We start from the raw sequence: 21868 nt of genomic DNA on the forward strand, positions 1-21868 counted from the left end.
CAAAAAAAAAAAAAAAAAAAAAAAAAAAAAATTAGCCGGGTGTTGTGGCAGGTGCCTGAATCCCAGATACTCGGGAGACTGAGGCAGGAGAATGGCTTGAACCTGGGAGGCGGAGCTTGCTTTGAGCTGAGATTGCACCACTGCACCCCAGCCTGGTGACAGAGCAAGACTCCACGACCCCCCCCAAAAAAGAAAATGTTAATTAATAACTAAAGACAAGGGAAGAGTAATCTCATTCAGCAAATTTTTTCTTGAGAGGGCAAAAACTAAAAAGCTTGTTTTTAGACTAAAAATGGAAAAAAGTATTCAATAAGTAGAAGATATTTTAAAATACAGGCTACTTAACATATATATAACTAGCAATTAATAGAAAGGAGGAAAGCGAGAGATGGAGAAAAAAAGGGAAGGTGGGTAGGTAGAAAGACAAGAGTGGAAAATAGAATGACAAATACAGAGAGGAACACAGAGATATATGTGGAAAAGTACAGAAGCCTCCAAACAGAGAGGCAGAAAGAAAAAGGAACTGAAGTTACACAGGGTCTGAGGTTTCTTACTCTTCATTCACTCCCTGCAGTTTATTAGGTCCAAAGCACCAGCGCTTAATCCTTTCATTCCCTACTGCCCTGTGGCTGCCCTGATACTCCAATTAGTGGGCCCTCTATTTACACCTCTTTATCCTTACGCTAAGTAGAACTGGAGGAAGGGAGGGAAGAGACAGATTAAATTACTCTTCATGTCTAAACTGCAAAGGCAGTGGCCCAGCCAACACTAGCCGGTCAAGCCAGAGGTGGCAGCAGAAATTCCCTTGTCACGAAATACACACCAGGGACCCCCCACTATGCCCCCCACCCCACAACAGATACAATATAAGCCACTAGGCAACCTTACCTGCTCAAGCTATGAAGTGAGCCGCCACGTCTGAGACCAGGTCCCAAATGCGCCTTCTGTCAATAGAACCTTCTGTCCCAAATTGTCCCCACCTTCATGCCCATCCCCCAACCCGAGAAAGAAAAAAAAGCCCAACTAAGAGAAGACTGAGGAAGCCCTGAAATAAGCTAAAATGGTTAGAAAGAAAGTAATAATAAATTAGAACGATGAGCTCATGGTAGTATACTATAGCAGTTAACAGTACAGGCTCTAAGGTCAGAATGCATGGCTCAGCTCTGCCACTGACAACTGTACCGTGGGCAAGCGACCTATTCCCTCATGCTTCAGATTCCTCTTCTTGAAAAAGAGGACCCGTAATAATACCTGTGTCCTAGGGCTCCTGGGAGAATTAAAGTCAGTATTATACAGCATGTAAAAGAATGTCTGGCACGTGGTGAGCATTATATGAATATTTCTCAAGAAATAAAAATAGTTTTTAAAAAGGAAAGCTTCTTTCTGAACCATCCAAGAGAGAAAAGGTCTATAGTTTTATTTTTGTACATGCTATATGCATAAAAACAATCACTACTGATTGGTATTTTCAACTCTGATCATTTCTACTCCACACTTTTAAAATATGAATAAAATGCTTTGGCAAAAACATACAAAGACATTTGTGGTGGTATTATTCATAAAAGCAAACTGTGGGAAATGACCTAAGTATCTGACAATTGAAGAAAATGTGAGATGATCATAAAAGCCATAACAGGGAGTTATGTACAAATATTAAAAATCACATGATGGGCCAGGCACAGTGGCTCATACCTGTAATCCCAGCACTTTGGGAGGCCGAGGTGGGTGGATAACTTGAGGTCAGGAGTTCGAGACCAGCCTGGCCAATATGGTGAAACCCTGTCCCCACTAAAAAAAAAAAAATTAGCCAGGCATGGTGGCAGGCACCTGTAGTCCCAGCTACTCAGGAGGCTGAAGCAGGAGAATCACTTGAACCCAGGAAGTGGAGGTTGCAGTAAGCAGAAATCATGCCACTGCACTCCAGTCTGGGAGACAGAGTGAGACTCTGTCTCAAAAAAAAAAAAGTCACCTAAAGAAGAATTTTTAAAGACATGGAAAATTCTTCTAAAGTTAAATAATAAAGGATACAAAATTAGACTTCACTTTCAGGTATTATGGGGCAGTGAATATTAAACTAGTCCTCTGGTACAGAATGGCTACATAAGATAGATAAAATACAAGATAATTATAACAATAACGTTTTGAAGGTGTGGAAATACAACAAGGCAGTTAGGACTTGAGGGACCAGTCTCCTAGAGGAAAGGGAAATGCAGAGAGGTGAGCTATGTATTAGTAGCTACTGTTTTCCCTCAGGACACTTGCTAATTTGGTGCAAGGAACACAGAGGTAAAACAGAAAGCAGTAAATGAAAGCTTTCAGCAGCTTTCTTCCTGGGCTGAAAAGACAAAAACTGGAGTTCAGGGCTATGAAAATATCCAAGATTTAGGAGACCAAGATACCAGATAAAAAAGTGAACCCCAAAGAAATGAGTACAATGTTCCGTAAGCGATTTCTCCTCAAGGCACTGACACACACCTAAGTCTTCTGTGTACAGAGCTAAAACCTAGGAATCCAAACAGAAAAAAAAAAAAAAAAAAAAAAAAGCTATTAAAACACTAATGCAGCATTAAGCAGAGATGTTGGTAGTTTTACAGTGGCAGGCAGACAAAACTCTGAAATCAGGGCCTACCAAGGCCTCCTTGTACCATTGTACAAGTAAGGGCAAATAACAAATACACCAGCCTTAACTGAGCCTCTACATTTTCCATGGTAAAATGCCCAGCACTCAAACAACAATCACCAAGCATGTCAGGAAATAGGACCAAACCAAGAAAAAATATATAGTCAATAAAAACAAACCTCAGAAGGTATCCAAATATTGAAGTTGTCGGCCAGAACTTTAAAATTACAAGGGCCAGACATGGTGGCTCACATTCATAATCCCAGCACTTTGGGAGGCCAAAGCAGGAGGATTACTTGAGGTCAGGAGTTCAACACCAGCCTGGGTAACAAAGCAAGACCCCATCTCTAAAAAAAAAAAATTTTTTTTTAATTAGCCAAGCATGGTGGAGCACACCTATAGTCCCAGCTACGGGAGGCTGAGGCAGGAGGATCACTTGGGCCCACGAGTTTGGGAGTGCAGTAAGCCAAGTTTGTACCACTGTACTCCAGCTTAGGCAACAGAGTGAACAAGACCCTGTCTCTGTTTTTCAAAAAAGAGAGAACTGAATAGATGGGCTTGACAACAAAAAGGAATAGTAGAAGAAATGGCTGATGTTGTGGAAGATGGGTCAGCAGAAAAAAATATATAAAGGCACAGAAAATACAGAAATGAGTTGCAGAGACATGTAGGATACCATGAAAGGGTCTAACATATGTGCGGGAGTCTGAGAAGGGGAGGACAGGATTAAAGGGCAAAAGCAATATTGGAAGAGAATGCTCCAAGAATTTTCTAAAACTGACCAAAAACACAGAGCCATGATTTACAGAAGCAGTCCAAACTCCACAGGGGATCCATACAAAGAGAACCACACCTATGCACGTCATAGTCAAATTGCTAAAAAAACAAAGCCAAAGAGGAAAAAAGGATATGTTACTTTCAGAAAAACTACAATAAAACTGACAGATGACTTTTTAACAGAAATGAAGGAAGCCAGAAGACAATGGAATGACATTTCCAAAGGACTGAAAGAAAATAAAACAAGCCCAAAGTCTATATACAGGAGAAAAAAAATCTCCCATATATGAAGGTGAATAAAAGGCATTTTCAGGCAAACAAAAACTGAGAGAACTGGACACCCTCCACCACACACACACACACATATTACACACACTCATACACACACACATCTAATAGGAGTTATTCAGGTAGAAGGAAATTAAGCTGAGAGAGAAGCATGCTTAAATGGAAAGAAATGAAGAACAGCAAAAAGAGTACGTATGTGGATTAATCTAAATTATTATTGTCTATATAAAACAATGGGCTGAGCATGGTGGCTCACGCTTGTAATCCCAGCACTTTGGGAGGCCAAGGTGGGTGGATCACCTGAGGTCAGGAGTTCAAGACCAGCCTGGCCAACATGGTGAAACCCCATCTCAACTAAAACTACAAAAAAGTTAGCTGGGTGTGGTGGCGGGTGCCTGTAATCCCAGCTACTTCAGGAGGTTGAGGCAGTAGAATCACTTGAACCCAGGAGGTGGAGGTTGCAGTGAGCCGAGATCATGCCATTGCACTCCAGCCTGGGCAAAAAGAGCGAAACTCTGTCTCAAAAAAAAAAAAAAAAAAAAAAAAAGAAAACCAACCAAACAAATAAGAAAATAATGTCTTCTGGGGTTTAATAGAGAGAGAAGTAAGACACACAAGACTTCAAAAGGCATAAGGGAGGTAAAAAGAGCCTAAGTGTTGTAAGTGGCCTGAATTGTCCAGAAAATGGTGAAAATATTAATTAAGGTTAAGCTCTTTAAAAGTTTTTGTATTTTTTGAGGAGACATGGCTGGCATGTATACAGAGCCGGGTGCATCTCCTCAAAAAATACAAAAACTTAGCCAGGTGTGGTGGTGCACTCCTGTAGTGCCAGCTACTCAGGAGGCTGAGGTGGGAGGATTGCTTGAGCCTAGGAGGTAGAAGCTATAGTAAGCTGTGATCACACCACTGCACTCCAGCCTGGGCGACAGAGTAATATTCCTTTCTAGGAATTTACCCCCCAAAAAGAATCTAAGATGTACTCAAAGATTTATGTACAAGGATATTTATCAAAGCATTATTTATAATAGTTAAAAAATGATAAAGAAGGCAAATTCCCAATAGTAGGGATTAGTTAAATAAGTTATGGAGGCCAAGCATGGTGGCTCACACCTGTAATCCCAGCACTTTGGGAGGCTGAGGCGGGCAGATCATCAGGTCAAGAGATCGAGATCATCCTGGCCAACATGGTGAAACCCCATCTCTACTAAAAAAAAAATTACAAAAGTTAGCTGGGCGTGGGGCGGTGGGGGGGCACTTGTAATCCCAACTACTCAGGAGGCTGAGGCAGGAGAATTGTTTGAACCTGGGAGGCGGAGGTTGCAGTGAGCTGAGATTGTACCACTGCACTCCAGCCCAGGCAACAGTGTAAGACTCTGTCTCATAAATAAATAAATAAATAAATAAATAAATAAATAAATAAAATAAGTTATGGGACCCAGTGCCCTGTAAACAGTAGGTGCTCCATAAGTATCTGTTGAACATAGAGTCCATATGAAAGGATAATAAGCGGCAGGGCATGGTGGCTCATGCCTGTAATCCCAGCATTTTGGGAGGTCAAGGCAAATGGATCACGAGATCAGGAGATCGAGACCATCCTGGCTAACACGGTGAAACTCTGTCTCTACTAAAATACAAAAAAATTAGCTGGGCGTGGTGGCACGCACCTGTAGTCCCAGCTACTCGGGAGGCTGAGGCAGGAGAATGGCGTGAACCCAGGAGGCGGAGCTTGCAGTGAGCCGAGATCACACCACTGCACTCCAGCCTGGGTGACAGAGCGAGACTCCGTCTCAAAAAAAAAAAAGGATAATAAGCAATTTTTTTAAAGTTTCCAAGAAATATTTAATGAGTAAATATTAAATCACATTCAAAAGAACCCTAATATGATTTTGAAAACATAATATCATAGCTAATATTTATTAAGAACTTACTATCTGCTAAGCACAGCCCCAGGCAGTCTGACTGTAGTGCTTAAATTCTTTTTTTTTTTTTTTTTTTTGAGACGGAGTCTCACTCTGTTGCCCAGGCTGGAGTGCAGTGGCGCGATCTCGGCTCACTGCAAGCTCCGTCCTCCCCCAGGTTCACACCACTCTCCTGCCTCAGCCTCCCATGTAGCTGGGACTACAGGCGCCCGCCACCACGTCTGGCTAATTTTTTCTTGTATTTTTAGTAGAGACGGGGTTTCACCTTGTTACCCAGGATGGTCTCGATCTCCTGACCTCGTGATCCGCCCGCCTCAGCCTCCCGAAGTGCTGGGATTACAGGTGTGAGCCACTGCGCCCAGCCCAGTGCTTAAATTCTTAATCACTAGACTTTACTGCCTAGAAAAAATACTGGAAGGAAATATATTAAAATGTTAACAGGGAGGAATTAAAGCCCATTTTTATTTTATTCCTTATCTGTGTCAGTATTTTCCAAATTCTCTATAATCACTATGAATTATTTGCAATCTCCCTCTACTATATATATATATACACACACACATACATATATATACACATATATATACATACATATATATACACATACACACACATGAACTACTTTCACTTACCATTTATACAATTTCAGTGAAAAAGTCTTAACGCTAACAAAGCTTTCAATTATGTCTGCTCCAGGCCTTAGAAGCAGGAGACTATGGTGTAAATGTGAGGCAGAACATTCTGACCAGGGAAGGCTGATGAGCCTGATCCAGAGACTACAGAGCCCATGATTTCCGTTCCACAAATATGTCATCACCATCTTGCTTAGCAGGTGTGGATTGTTACACACATTCTGCTAGTTAGTCTTCCTAATAACCAAGTAGATGTGACCACCTCAGGAAACAGAGTTCAGGAAGGTGAAGTGATCCTCCTAAGGACACACAAGGGCACTCCAGCTCTGGCTGGAGGTTCTCCCACTTGCAGCCCAGCCACCAACGGTTCCCCCAAATCATGTGGAACAATCTGGGGCAGACCTGAGAGCCCATTCAGCCCAAACACTTCTGGAAGCTAACAACGTGTGTGAACCACACACCCATCGTGCCCAAAGCCCAGGGACGGCATTGAGATCCCACCCTCACAGAGTTTCACCCCCTCAGAAAATGATTATGCAGAAGAGTAAAGAATATGGCTTCACAGTTCTCAAAGCACTTTTGCATTTTTTTAAATCTCATTTTACTCTCAAAATAAACCTTTTCAGTCAGTAAAACAAAGGTACTGAGAGGACAAGGAAAATGAGGCTCCAAGAGTTAGACTGCTATCCACGAATAGCCCCAGAGGGTTGGCGTGGTGTTCCTTCCACCATATTATCATAGTCATATTTTTGAAGGAAACTCAGGCCATGCTGTCTGGTAAGGCGAAATGGGAGGTAGGATAAGCAAGGGGGAAAAGAATCTGATTTTACAGTCACCCAGGTCTGAGTTCCTGAGTCTGGATCCCTGCCCTGCAATTTACTAGCCATACAACCTTGAAAGAGCTTCTGCATCTCTTTGTGCCTCCATTTCCCCACCTGTATAATAAGGATAAGAATGCCTTCCTCATGCAGTTGCTCTAAGGGTTAAATGGGGTAACAGACCTAAAATGATGGTGTGCATCTGCACTAGGCAGCTGTTATTTATTTATTTAATTTGTTTGTTTATTTATTTATTTATTTTTGAGACGGAGTGTCTTACTCTGTCACCCAGGTTCAAGTGTAATGGCATGATCTCGGCTCACTGCAACCTTCGCCTCCCAGATTCAAGCGATCCTCCTGCCCCAGCCTCCCGAGCAGCTGGAGATTACAGGTGCCCACCACCACACCTGGATAATTTTTGTATTTTTAGTAGAGATGGAGTTTCACCATGTTGGTCAGGCTGATCTCAAACTCCTGACCTCAAGTGATCTGCTCACCTCGGCCTCCCAAAGTGCTGGGATTACAAGAGTGAGTCACTGTGAGCAGGTAAGCAGCTGCAGCTATTACTTTTTAAAATGTATCCTGTCCCCCAACATATACAAGGTGAGGTCGCCATGGCCAGAGCACATTGCCTCACCTTCCTAAAGAAAACAATCCCCTGGCCAGGTGCGGTGGCTCACACCTGTAATCCCAGCACTTTGGGAGGCTGAGGCAGGCGGACCACCTGAGGTCAAGAGTTCAAGACCAGCCTGGGCAATATGGCAAAACCCCGCCTCTACTAAAAATACAAAAATTAGCCAGGCGCGGTGGTATACACCTGTAGTACCAGCTTCTTGGGAAGCTGAGGCAGGAGAATTGCTTGAATCTGGGAGGTGGAGGTTGTAGTGAGCCGAGATTACACCACTGCACTCCAGCCTGGGCAAGAGAGCAAGACTCTGTCAAAAAGAAAAGAAAGAAAAGAAAGAAAGAGAGAAAGAGAGAAAGAGAAAGAAAGAAAATAACCCCGTATGCTTTTCCAAATTCTGCCATCCTGGTTAAGACTAGATTCATCTCAGCTACTTGCCTTTTTAAAACTCTTTCCAAGCTTTTAAATTTAAGCCCCTAAAAGTGTCCTCACAGAAGGAGCAGATACGAGTTGAGGAGGACAGAAGGCTGAGACCCCAGGCTCTGTGTTCTGTGCTTCTGTGCAGATTAGACCAGAGGGTTAAGATACGGGGAGGACACAGCATACGGCCTGCCCTGAAGGGAATCACACAGGTAAGCACAGGATGGGAGGAGAGGGGAAGGAGGGCAGCCCACCAAAAGAGTGGAGAGTGGAAAGGGAGTGTCACAGAGTACATGGCCAGGGGCCTCAAGGAAGAAAAGGGGACAGACACAGAAGTGAAAGTGCCTCTTAGAAACTGAAAAAGAGCAGGCAAGATGGAGAGAGAAATGGCAGGCCGTGCCGTAGAAAGATGGCAATGCTTCTCCTTCAACATCACTGCCACTTGCCTCTGTGTTTCCAACACTTTCCTAAGTGATCTCCTGGCCTGCAGACTCAACCCCTCCAGACTGGACCCCGTTCCCCGACACATACTTCCTAACTCCAAAACCTTCAGTGACTCCCCTACTGCCTGCAGGGTCAGGACTACACTCCCTAACATGACATCAGGTTCTCCCTGCCCAATCCCTGCTCACTTCTCCAGTCTCATCATCTGGCAACTGTCTGTGAGACAGTACGTGCCAGGCCCCAGGATGGGTGCTGAGGACACAATAAATAAGACATGGTATACCCTTAAGAAGCTGGAAGTTGGCTGGGCGTGGTGGCTCATGCCTGTAATCCCAGCACTTTGGGAGGCAGAGACATGGGGCGGATCACCTGAGGCCAGGAGTTTGAAACCAGCCTGGCCAACATGACAAAACCCGGTCTCTACTAAAAATACAAAACTTAGCTGGGCATGGATTGGGGGGGGCGGGAGCCTGTAGTCCCACCTACTCGGGAGGCTGAGGCAGGAGAATCACTTGAGCCTGGGAGGCAGAGGTTGCAGTGAGCTGAGATCACACCACTGCACTCCAGCCTGGGCGACAGAGCAATACTCCATCTCATAAAGAAATAAATAAATAAACAAACAAGACTCCAAAACAAACAAACAAAGGGACTCTGAGGGCGCCCTGGCCCATTCCGCCATGTGAGGACCCAGCGAGAAGATGACCATCTAAGACCAAATCTGCCCCTGCCTTGTTCTTAGACCTCCTGGCCTTCTGAACTGTTAGAAATAAAAGTTTGTTGTTTGAGCCACTCAGTCTATTATATTTTTGTTATAGTAGCCCAAACAAAGACAGAGGGATAAGCCTAGCTGCTCCAGACAGTATGTCCTGTGAACTTCTTCAGAAATTCTGCCTTTTTCTGGTAGGCATCACTGTGTGTCATATTTCCATGTTCACATGACTGTCCTTCGCTAGACTCTGAGCTCCTCTTATTTGTCCTGGCATTTCCAGCCATTGGGACAATCCTGATATACGGCAGGCACTCAATAAATGCTTGATGAACAAGTTGTCAGCAAAGCCACCCACCGTGGCCTGGCAGGGGATGGGGGCAGGGCACTCATCTCTTCTAACAAGGCTATGAGACCCTTGACCTTCCTTAGAATAACAGCTCACTCCAGGAACTCAGGAAAGATTCTCTTAAACATCCTGAGCACTCTACCCGTAGCTGTCAACGGCAGGCCTCATTGGCAGCTCTAGATATTTTGCTGAGGTTCTTAGAGTCTAGAGGTCTGTACATAGCAAGCATACAGTGACTAGGCAATTTCTAAAGGCAGCATAGTCTAAGGATCAGGAACCAGTCTTTGGAGCGGGTCCTGACTTTGGATACTAGCTCTGCCATGCAGCACCTGTCCTTAAACAAGTTGCTGAAACCCCCCGAGCCTCAGTTTCCTCAAGTGTAAAGTGGGTATCACATCTGCTTCTTGCAATTGTAGGAGAATGAAATGACTAAAATATCCACACAAGGCCAGGCACATAGTAAGCTTTCTATATATAGCAGTTACTACTACTAAAGCGATCTGGAGCCCTAATTCTGATACCCCACGGCCTATGCAAATTCCTGAGCCCCTAAATAGGCTCTTTTTGGTGTACTCTGGGAGGCAAAAGACATCCAATCTCTGACTCACAATATGTTGCCAAAATTCTCCTCGAATTCCCAAGAGAAAACGTATTTTAATTCCCTCTGACTTTAAAAATTAAACAGTTCTTACAGCATTTTGGGGTGGCAGGGGTGAGGAAGAAGACCACAAAATCCAACAAGCAGCTTTTAAAAGGTTACGAACTGATTGAAGAAAGAAAGGAGAAGGCAGCTGGAGGGGGTGAGAAAGGGGGATGGAGACAATCCCCTGAGTTTCTGCTATTATTGAATACCCCAACTCTCAAAGTAGCCTGGCTGCCCCCTCCTCCACGTGGGCTAAGCTCTGTTAATGAGAAAGCCGAGCTCTGCCTACATTACCACAATAATGATTTCCCGGTTGCATTTTTACATGCCTGCCGCTTTATCATAGCAGAAGTAGACATATATTTTCAATAAATCCCTTCTCTCCTTTCCCCTCCCCAACTCGAGCTCTCCCAGTAAATGCTGTTCCCTCTGCACCCTCCCCCAACGCAATCCCAACCCTGGAGCACAATGAGTTCCACTAATCAAAACAGAAAGAAAAAGAAAAATGGAAAAATCACAGCTGCTGAAAAACAGCATTTGCTACAAGTCAAAGCCCTCTACATTTTTTTCTGCACGCAGCATTTACTTCTTCAAGGACACATCACCCCGCCTCTATCAGAAATCTTACGTAGAGTTGCTCAAAGGGGAAGGAGGAGGGGGTGGGTGAAGAAATCTAATATTCAGTCTCTTTCCTATTTTGACTAAGCCAGCACAGACAGAAATATAGATAAGGCCTTGAATAACTGATTTAACAAAATGTCACTTATTAAAAGGAATGGGGGATGGGACAGCATTTGCATTCGAGAGCTCAGTTAAACCACCCCAGCTAAAGGCTGCAAGGCCAAGGCAAGGCAAGGGGGAAGAAAATATTTCTCAGGTCTGGTCTTCTTCAGTGGCTGCAAGGACTGGGCCTGGTAGCAGAGAAGCCTGGATTTCTCCTTCCATCAAGAACCAATGGGGAGAAAACCAGAGGTTTAAAACACACACACACACACACACACACACACAAAAAAAACCAAAACCCAGCTGATTCTTAAGTAAGCGTTTTTACAGCACTAACTAGTATCAGGCTCTATGCTAGAGGCTGGGGGGTACAGAAATGAGTGATGACCCAGTTCTGCCTTCCCCAAGCTCCCAGTCCGGAGAGGTGAAAGACACGTCCCACCGTAAGCATGACAGCAGCAGCCTTATAAACCAAGGGCAGCAGGAGCCCAGGAATGGCCCCTTCTAGCCCACCCACTGCCCTGGCCAGGCCCAGGCACACAGAGCCATCAAGAAAGACTTAAGGAATGAGCGTTTGCGAGGTTTGAATTCCATACTGCCTTCTAAAGAAGCTCAGACTCTTCAAAAGGAAAGAGGCCCCTAAATGTCCTTACCTACTGTGGCTCCCCCTGAAAACCCCTCAACTCGCATGTATTCACCCAATTAACAAAGAAAAGCGAACTCAAGCCCCAATACTTCAGAATCAGCCTCATTACTGTGTCCTTCAGTTGAATTTAAGGGAGCTTGGTATCTCCTATTGTAATGACAACAGAGGGAACTCAAACGACACTCCTATTAAAACTCCTTGGGCATCAACTCCAGCTTTTTCTCTTTTTCTTTAAGAAAAAAAACTTTCAAAGGAGTTAGATTGGGGGCAGTTTCCCAAAGACCAAGAGAGGCCCTAGGAGCAGCCTCTGTAATGACAAAGACCCCTGGGGCCCTGAGGAAGGATTCCTTCTGAGGGAGCAAGCTGTCCAGGGCCCTGTTATCTCCAAAGTCAGAGCCCAGGGGCTAGAGGCCACACCATCTAGAAATGACCACTAGACCACCCAGGTCCCTCTGCTGAGGGGCCCCACAGAAGGGACAGAGCTGACAGTAGGAGACTGATGGCAAATAGCTGCCCCATGTGTTAAAGTCAAGTCTTGGCCTTCATTATAAGGCAGCCTTAAAGCTTTGTGCTCCAGAATAATGGAGGCAGACAATTTAAGTTTTCAAAAATGTCATGCCAAAAACATGCTTAAATCATCTGAGTATTTCCAACTAAGCTCATTGGAGTTGTAAGCCCAAAACACCCAGATGATCTTTCTGGTTTCCACGATCTTTTACATATATTCTGTACCACATTCTTTTACTTAACGCTGTATAGCATTATCTATTTCAAGAGCGCACAAAATTTGGACACCATTCAAATTGTGGCATTAAATCAGGGCTTTGGATGCTGGCTGAACAGGTGACTCTTAGTTGATCATTTATTTTTACTTTTCAATTTTACTTCTCGAGCCTCAGTTTCCTCAGCTGCAAAATGAGGATGTCTACCTTCTCTGGTTGTTGCAGGACACGAATAAGACATGTCGAAGAGGCTTTGGAACTATAAAATGCGAGTTATTTCAGTGATGGCCTCCATTTCCTCTCTCTCTGATTTTTCGTTGATTTCTTCCTTCTCTCTATGAAACTAAATTGGTATCAGTTCTACTGCTTTTCAAAATCAACAACACATATTTATTATACAAATACAGGAAGAAGCCCCATTATCCATGGGTGTAGCAAAATCTCAATAATTGCTAAATCTAGGTGATGAGTACAAGGGAGTTCATTATACTAGTCCTTCTGCTTTTGTGTATGTTTAAAGATTTTTCATAATAAAGATAATTTTTAAATAAATAAATAAATAAAGCTTCACCTTCTTAGGCAGAGGCCAGAAGCCCGATTAGTGAAAAGCACTGGATATCTTTTTAAAATGAGAATTGACTTTCCAGCATACACAGTAAGACTAAGGGCTAATGACTGCTTTTAGGTAGATTCAGCTTTATAGCACAATCCTTATTTGCAAAACAAACACTGAATGCAAATGAAGATGGCCAAGACTGCAGAACCTCAGTCGGGTTTCTTGGGGGTAGGTTCAAGGTTCCCCTGCACCCAGTTCACATGATTCTTTGCAGAGCAAACCAAGTTTATTTGGCCCTTTGGGTGAGCAGGTCCCAGATTCTGAATATGGAATCAGAATTTGAACCTATATAGACTGGCACTGCACGGCCAGCATTTCTGAGGGCAGCCTTCCGACAAGAAGAGCAGTTTCGCTAAAGGGATCACAGAGAACTTGAAAACCCCAAATAGAAGGCAGTTACATGTAGGGAACAACAGTGGGAGTGGACAAGGGAAATGTTTCGCTAGCTGTCAGATTTTCTATCTGAAAAGGAGACCTGGCTGAAGATCAAGCCGCCTTGCTCCTGCCTGTGTTCTATGCCTCTTACCGTTGACATCGCACTTTCCATACATGATCTGATTCCCCCTCACAACTTGAAGAGGAGAGGTGAAGATGGTACCAGCCCTCTTTTTACAGATACAGACAGGCTCAGAGGTCGACTCATTCAGAACCTTGGTGTAGAGCTGGATCTCAATCCAGATCTGACTCTCTCCTCTTTCACCCACCTCCCTTGCAGACCCCACAGCTGGGAGCCACCGAGGCTGGCAGTCCATGGGACATTTTTTGTAAAAGACAACCTAAACAAGAGGCAGCCTTTGCATTTTTTTTTTTTTTTTCTTTTGAGCTTCTTGCTCAAAACCTATGACAGTACCCACCAACTCTGAACAGGGCTGAAAATCACAGAAGTCTTTTTTCTAATCATAGTTTTCAAATAAATTTAATGCGAGGCCCTAATTATTTTAACTGAAGACTCTTTTCTCCAAGCTAAAGAATTCACTCTTTCCTCTGTGCTGCTCAGTAACGCAGTCAAATGTTCAGAAAAATGCAGTACCATTTCTGATGCAGTCTTAACCCTTGAGTCTCTGGCTGGTGTCAAGTCCTAAGCCCAAACTCCTTCCCAGGGACAGGGCGGCCTCAGCCTGGGGAGGCAGAACATCTCGGCCCTCCACACAGTCCCCTGCCTGCCCACTCCTTAGCATCTGCCCCTTTATCAGTTTTTCTCCCCTGTCATGATGAAGCAAGTCCCTGAAGTATCCCCCACCCCCTTACAAAGGCCAGATCTTCCCCTCAGACCTTCTCACGGGCTTTTTGCTCAACTGACCCAACTCGTTTCTCTTGATCACTCCCTCCCTCTCCACTGATCTTTCCCATCAGCACACAAATTACCAACCCTTCCAAAAAACCTCTTTCCCTTGTGCACATCCTTCCAGCTCGCACTCCATTTCTCTGCTCCTCGCCTTTCATCAAATTTTCCCAAAGAGTTGACTACAAATGCTGTCCGCAGCTCCTCACTCACGATCCCCTCCCAACCCTCTCCAATCGTGGTCCTAGCCAATCCTTCACTCCACTGAAACTGCTCTTCACAAGTCACAGACAGATTCCATTTTGCCAAATCCAGGGCCTGGCGCAGTGGCTCACGCCTGTAATCCAGCACTTGGGGAGGCTAAGGCGGGTGGATCACCTGAGGTCAGGAGTTTGAGACCAGCTTGGCCAACATGTTGAAACACCATCTCTACTAAAAATACAAAAACCAACCAGGCGTGGGACGCATGCCTGTAGTCCCAGCTACTCGGGAGGCTGAGGCAAGAGAATCGCTTGAACCTGGGAGGCAGAGGTTGCAGTGAGCTGAGATTGCACCACTGCACTCTAGCCTGGACAATAGAGTAAGACTCCATCTCAAAAAAAAAAAGAAACAAATCCAATGGTGACTTTTCTGGCCTTATCAGCCTCATGAAACACTACACACACACACACACACACACACACGCACATGCACATGCACATGCACATGCACACACAGCACAAATCCCCTTCACACTACCTGTCCTTCTCTCTCTATGGGCTCCTTCATGCATTCTGTCCACTCTCCTGCATTTAAATGCTCTCTCCATGCTGATGGCTCCCATATTTTTATCTCAGGCTAGGTGGTAGATCAGATTATCCTACTTAACATCTCCACTTTGAGTCTATCAGGCACCTCAAACTTAGCGGTGCCCCAACAAAAATATCTTGCCCACCTCCCTCTCCCAATCTTTGTATCAGCGAACAGCAGCACCATCTACTCAACTGCACAAGTCAGAAACCTCGGAGTTCTTGATACTTCTCCCCACCCCACAGCAGCCCTGCCCATTCTACACCTAATGAATATCTCACACCCACCCACTCCTCTCCATGCACCTCCTTCGCCTCCTCCTCAGCCTGCCTCTTTACTGTGCTCTGCCTTTCTCTGTTTTCTTCTCCACCAATGCAATCTTCTTTAACATGAGTTAGGGGCTGTTGCTTCCCACTCTAAACTTTCTTTTGTTTGTTTGGTTTTTTTTTGTTGTTGTTTTTGAGATGAAGTCTCATTCTGTCACCCAGGCTGGAGTGCAGTGGCGTGATCTCCACTCACTGCAACCTCCGCCTCCTGGGCTCAAGTGATTCTCCTGCCTCAGCCTCCCAAGGAGCTGGGATCACAGGCGCCCGCCACCACACAGTCTAATTTTTGTATTTTTAGTAAAGACAGGGTTTCACCATGTTGTCCAGGCTGGTCTGGAACTCCTGACCTCAGGCTATCTGCCCCCCTCGGCCTCCCAAAGTGCTAGGATTACAGGTGTGAGCCACCGTGCCCAACCCCACTCCAAACTTTCAGTGGCTTCCCACTACACTTCAAATGAAATATAAACCTTTTCAAAGCCCAGAGAGTCCCGCACAATCATCTCATGCCACCCTCTCTCCTTCATCCTTGACCACCTGTGCCTCTTTGAGTTCTCCTCAAAACCAAAGTCCTTCTGCACAGGCTCTCCTCTGCTTCATGTGCTGTCTCCCGCCACCCCCAAACCTCAGAGAGGCCTTTCCAGGCTACTCTAATGAAATCCATCCAAGTCACTGGACTTGTGGTTTCATCAGAGCACTGACCACAACTAGCAAGCTGTATGTCTTTATATGGCTGCCTCTGGACTGTAAGTGAGGTGGTAAGGGTAGGGGTATGGGTAGAAGGAGATGATTATGTCTCTTTTAATTATCAGTATATTTCTGGAGCTTTAATACAGTGCCTGGTAAATAGTAAGTCCTCAATAAGAAGCTGCCGCATGTATGAAAGAAACCAGGGCTGCTTATGGCATTAAAAAAATCCTTGTTCCATGGCCACGTGTGGTGCCTCATGCCTGTCATCCCAGCACTTTGGGAGGCTAAGGTGGGTGGATCACTTGAGGCTAGGAGTTCAAGACAGCCTGGCCAACATGGTGAAACCCTGTCTCTACTAAAATGAAATAAAAAATAGCTGGGCATGGTGGCGCACGCCTGTAATCCCAGCTACCTGGGAGGCTGAGGCAGGAGGTTCACTTGGACCCAAGAGGCAGAGGTTGCAGTGAGCTGAGATTGAGCCACTGCACTCCAGCCTGAGTGAGAGAGTGAGACGCTGTCTCAAACAAACAAACAAACAAATGAATAAAACCCTCGTTCTTTGAGCCCAGAGTTATCACTGTTATTTAGGCACATGGGTTCTTTGTCCCCTTCCCGCTCTATCAAACATTTAAAAAGAAATGTTTATGTTGCTAAACCAATACCCCAACAGCTCAGCATATGCTACCCCTTGCCAACTCATTGTCTTCCATGACGAAAAACCAAGAATCATCTGTTTCTTCAGTAAACCAAATTACTACAAGCAGCTACTCTGAGAACTTAAAATTCTTAGAAAATACCACAGAGGCTTTTTGTTGTGTGTTTTCTTTAGCCCAGAAGAAAAGATTTATTAAGAGAGCCCTGGGGTCAAACTCATGTTACTGAGACTATACTATTCCTTAAAAATGCCCACAGCACCCTTGCGGCAACGCACGCCAGTAACTAGAATCCAGTTGTTCTTGTCCTCCTCTCTCCACAAAAGAAATCAACTATATGTTAGTTCTCCTTTATTTCATTGGTTTCCCTCCAACATGCAAATTCAGAAATATCATTCATCCACAAGATCCCAGATGATTTTAATCCTCCCTCCTCCCTCAGCCACACGGTTTTATGAGGTCAGAAATAAAATAAGCTGAATTCAACTGCCTTTAGAGTAGGACCACGAGCACCCACTTATACCACCTGGGCATGAGCCACTTGCCTAGATCCTTACTTTTCTTTTTTTGTTGTTTGTTTTTGTTTTTGTTTTTTTGAGACAGAGTCTCACTCTGTCACCCAGGCTGGAGTGCAATGGCGTGATCTCGGCTCACTGCAACCTCTGCCTCCCACGTTCAAGCGCTTCTCATGCCTCAGTCTCCCAAGTGGCTGGGATTACAGACACCCACCATCATGCCCGCCTAATTTTTGCATTTTTGTACAGACAGGGTTTCACCATGTTGGCCAGGTGATCCGCCTGCCTCAGCCTCCCAAAGTGCTGGGACTACAGGCATGAGCCACCGCACCCAGCCCTAAATCCTTACTTTCCATGTCAATGTCCAAAATCAATAAAAACATCAAGAACTTCTCCCAAAAATGCCCACAGTGAAATACAGAGAATCCTGGTGATAAAAAATGATACTATATCATTATTATGAACCTTATCACAAATATTCAGCCAAATCCCAATTACCCACAGAAAGCAGGCAAAGGCACACTGGGCTTTCTGGTCTCCCGCTTATCCCCAAAGCTACCTCCTCCTGCTGCCTGGGAATAAGAACTCAGTTAACCTTAGACTTGACCTTAGACAAGTTAACCAGCTGGCTGGAGAAGAAACTTCTAAGATGAACAGAAATTATTTTTGGTGCCAAGGATATATACATGCTCTACTCTCTGTTAGTGCATAGAATTGGGATTTTTTTTTGTCCAAGACACTGGCATTGTTTTTTTTTTTTTTTTTTTTTTTTGACTGGCATTGTCAAAAATACTTTATTCACAACTATTTCCTTGTGTTTGATGGTCAAGATCACCAGGCCACTCAAGAATCCTTTCTGGAATACCAAGGATCAAATCCACTTTCTCCATGAAAAGACAAAAACAGAAGTTAGTCAGCTCACCCAAGTCCATGAAGCAATTGGCCGTTGGCTCAGGAAGAGACTGTCAAGACCTCTGGAGACCTCGCTTACAAGACACAGAATTTCAGAGCCGGAAGGGAACTCACGGATCAAACCACGCACTTTTAAGATAAAAAATCCAAAGCCCAGAAATGGCTACAAATTGGTACTTTCCCCACCTTTCCTTCCAGTGATGTTTCCCCAGTCTTGAGCATGAACCACGTTTAAGTTCTTTGTCAATTTCCAAATACTGTAAACTTGAGCCAACTATTGAACACAAGACAATTTTAACACTTCCTGGCTAATCAACTTCAAGGAGAATCCTTACATTTGCCAAAAAACAAAAAACAAACAAACAAACAAAAAAAACGCTTTCGGTTATTATGACCAACCCACCCATTAAAGAAGGAGAAAAAGAAAATTATAAACAAGCTTTATTTTTTGTGACCACACATTTTATTATATAAGCAGCAAAAAACACTAGTCTGTCTCCTCTTTTACACTTTAAGTTCCTAACTCAACAAAAACCACAGGCCCAAGCCGGTTAAAGGAGGCAAAACTGAGTACTTTCCACACAGTTCATAGAACAACTGTTTTCACAGCAAGCTCACATAAATGCTATGTGATAATAACACATGCCTGCTATGTGGAAGCCTGCTTACCAAGCTGTGAAAAGACCCATGTTTACTATGGAACCTGCAAAATTAATCTTCTCCTACAGCAGAAGGGAAATGCTCTTTTTGGGATGTCAAGCTGGCTTCTAAACAATCCTTTGGCGAAAACGGACATGCCTAAAAGGGCGGAGCCCAGAGAGGTGTGTCACTCTGGGTATCAATTCCTATAAATCAGATCCTGACAATCACCACAATATTTTAAAAAGAATGAATTATGATTCATGGGCCTTCAAACCTTTATTACCACAAGAACATTCTCGGTAGAAGAGAAAAAAAAAAAAACCTACTGTGACTTGATTAATGGCCAAAGCAAGACAATAAAATAAATCTCATAAATATAAGGAAAAAAACCTGAATGACTGCTCTTGGCTCTGAGGCTAGGCATGTAAATAATTCCACCCTGGAATGAACATACATAAAGATTTTGTTTACCCTCCCAGCAAATACAACAACCAGACTCAGATTTTCATCAGGTAAAAATAATAGCTAATTTGTTTAACTAATGCCTAGTTAGGAACATTTGATAAGCAGCAATAATATTTAATTCCCAACTAACTCAACTCTCAAACTGCCAAGTATCAACCCTCAATCTGGAAATCTGACGACAGTTAGGAAAGAAAAAAAGCACTCTCCATCAGCAATGTGTAGTGAGTTTTTTAAAACCCATTTTTCTCGACCCTGCTAGAACAGAGCCTGTCTGCAGAATTGCAGAAAGCTTAACCAACCTTAGTTAACCCCACTGCCTAGTGGCTACTCCCTAACCCTACTAAACGTCTCTGGGTTGGACCTCAGATGCTAAAATTATCCTAGCAAAGTTAAAACTCCCAGCATTATCAAGGTAGCTGACAGCCAAGACCTACAACTATTCTGCAGACACCAGTAGGCTGAGGACCAAGAAAACAGAGGGAAGGAGAGGCAAAGGCTGCTGGTTAACTAGTTAAGCGCTGAGGACTCCTGCTGTTATCCTCTCCAGTTAGTGAGCATCAACACCACACTTCCTATAGCCAAACTCCTTTCTTAAAAGGGTCAGTGATGCAGAAGGTGGGTGCTAACGGGGACAACTTAAAACTCCCCTTCTTAAAGCTCTCCTCCGTGACCTGCTGAAAAGTGCACCTGGACCGGTTTTCGGGAGACATTTTTTAATGAACTCTTTAGCCACTCCCGGGCAGTCATTCCTAAGCACGACTTCCACGCACTTCACAAGACAGCCCAGGCCACGCTGACTTGAAGACACCCCCTTCAGCACGGGCAGTTGCCAAAGCTGCCTCCAGTCTGGGGAAGAGTTTCCACAAAGCTGGCTCTAACAGGCCAGTGGAAGGCACACGGAGGAACCAGAAAGCGTTTTCTTGTAAGCTAAGGATGGCAGGCGCACATGCTCCAGTCCAGTGCTGCCCAGAGGCTGCCTGCCAGGTGCTCTCGGCCTCCGCCAGTGAATGAGTGGTTTGGTTTGGTTTTTAGTATCTGTTTCTTAAGACCACCGGCAGTAACTTCCCAGTTTCCCAAACTGAAGTTGGGGAATGAAGGAACAGGTTTACCCCCTTACACACTGCTCCCATCTGGGTGGCCACACTAACTTCTGGGGAGTACCCAGCCCCCACAGAGCCCGCAGGCGCGTATACATACACATATGCATCATGTCAAAAACCCCAAAAGGCAGAGTCCTGCGGTTTCTGAGCTGGAGAATGAAGTCTTTATAACATCACAATCTCAAATGCAAGCCCACCATCACTACCTTTAAGCCAGGGTTGCCAGTTACAGCGCCCATCTCATCCCTCCCCCTTTGCTGGGATGCTGTGCAGCCCAGAGAGAGGAGAGGGAAGAAGGGAAGAAGGGAGAAGGCCTTGCTTGCATAGTGAAAGTAAAGGGGGGGAGACTTCTCCTTCTCTGTCTCCCCACTCTTCCCTCCCCACTCCGCCCCACCCCCGTCTTCTAGAGGAGCATCCCCAAACTAATTTTTAAAAAATGAAACTTAATAAGCTTCTTTGCCTACCTTGGCTGTTTCTGCAACAAGTGCATGGGCAATCCGACGAGAAGACCAGTCTCCGCTTGGGGGGTGAGATGGGGGGCGAGCAGAGCTGATGGAGTAATTTCAATATTAATTTATGTCAGCCGCCTTCTCTCAGCGCTACTCACTTACAGTACTGCCCTCAGCCTGTAAACAAATATCGCTCCGCCAGGAAACATACTCCCCAGATGCAAGGCCCTCTCCCCAGCAGGGAACCTGGCCCCTCGCCCCGCCGCAAGAGTGTGCTCCCCCACCCGGGGTAGGAAGCTTTGGGTTTCCAAAGCACCAACCCACCACCTCCTCCACCACCCCAGCAAGAAACTTACTCGGTCCGTCTACGCCTCCACCCTCCCTTCAGGAAATCTACTCTCCATATGCATTCAGCCTCCCCGCAGGAAATCTGCTCCCCCCCTCCCCCCTTCTATATACATGCACCCCTCCCTCTCCTCCTCCCCATGCGCCCTCCCCGGCCAGAAACTTACTAGTGAGCAAGCGTGCAGGCTCTCCTGATGCTGGAAACTTACTCCCAGATATAGCGCCCGCCAGCCCCCTTTCCCAGCCCTGTTCCCCTTCCTGCCCTCCGCCGCAAGCAACTCCAAACTCTCCGCATCCAGCCGTTCTCCCTCCCCGGTGGAAATTTGCAGCGCCGGGCTGCGCGCGTGCATCCACCCTCCCCTTCAGGAAACTTACTCCCCATCTGCATGCACCGCCTCTCAGCCATCGCTTAGAGGGAAGGGGGTGTGCTGGGGAGACAGAAATACATATGTATCTCTCGCCCCTCCCCCGGCCGCAGCCCACTCGGGGCCGAGCCGCGGTAACCTGGCCTTACCTTTGCATTGCTCCCCATCCTCGCCCCCTCCCTTAACCCTCCTTATCCGCTCCCCGGTACCCCCCTTTTTTCACCCATTACCCACCCCTAGCAACCGTTCCCAAGCTCCTCTCGGCCTTTTTTTTTTTTTTTTAAATCCAGGATGCAAATTCCTCCCCTGTCAGCAAATCGACTGTCAAATTATTTTCTTGCAAAAGGAGAAAGGCGGGGTGGGGGGGGGAGCAGGAGCAAAAAGGGGGGA

The 21868-nt window shown here is 45.2% G+C and overlaps 1 protein-coding gene and 1 pseudogene across 10 annotated transcripts in view; both read right to left on the bottom strand.

The window, feature by feature from the left end:
- Positions 1–21463, bottom strand: part of LOC126953374 (uncharacterized) — a 44397-nt pseudogene extending 22934 nt beyond the window's left edge.
- TRERF1 (transcriptional regulating factor 1) overlaps positions 1–21826 on the bottom strand; it is a 227846-nt gene extending 206020 nt beyond the window's left edge. For 3 of the 10 annotated variants that reach the window (XM_050789437.1, XM_050789435.1, XM_050789438.1), the window contains exons 1-2: positions 21281–21824; positions 20784–20868 (exon numbers count right to left, since the gene is read on the bottom strand). The gene's annotated coding sequence lies outside the window, so the exon portion shown is untranslated. Of the gene's footprint in view, positions 1–20783; positions 20869–21124; positions 21185–21280 lie in introns of those variants that run through there. The other 7 variants (XM_050789434.1, XM_050789433.1, XM_050789436.1 and 4 more) reach the window with 5 other exon arrangements.
- Between the last annotated feature and the right edge of the window lie 42 nt (positions 21827–21868).

Source organism: Macaca thibetana, chromosome 4 (assembly GCF_024542745.1).
Source record: "Macaca thibetana thibetana isolate TM-01 chromosome 4, ASM2454274v1, whole genome shotgun sequence".
Lineage (NCBI taxonomy): Eukaryota > Metazoa > Chordata > Mammalia > Primates > Cercopithecidae > Macaca > Macaca thibetana.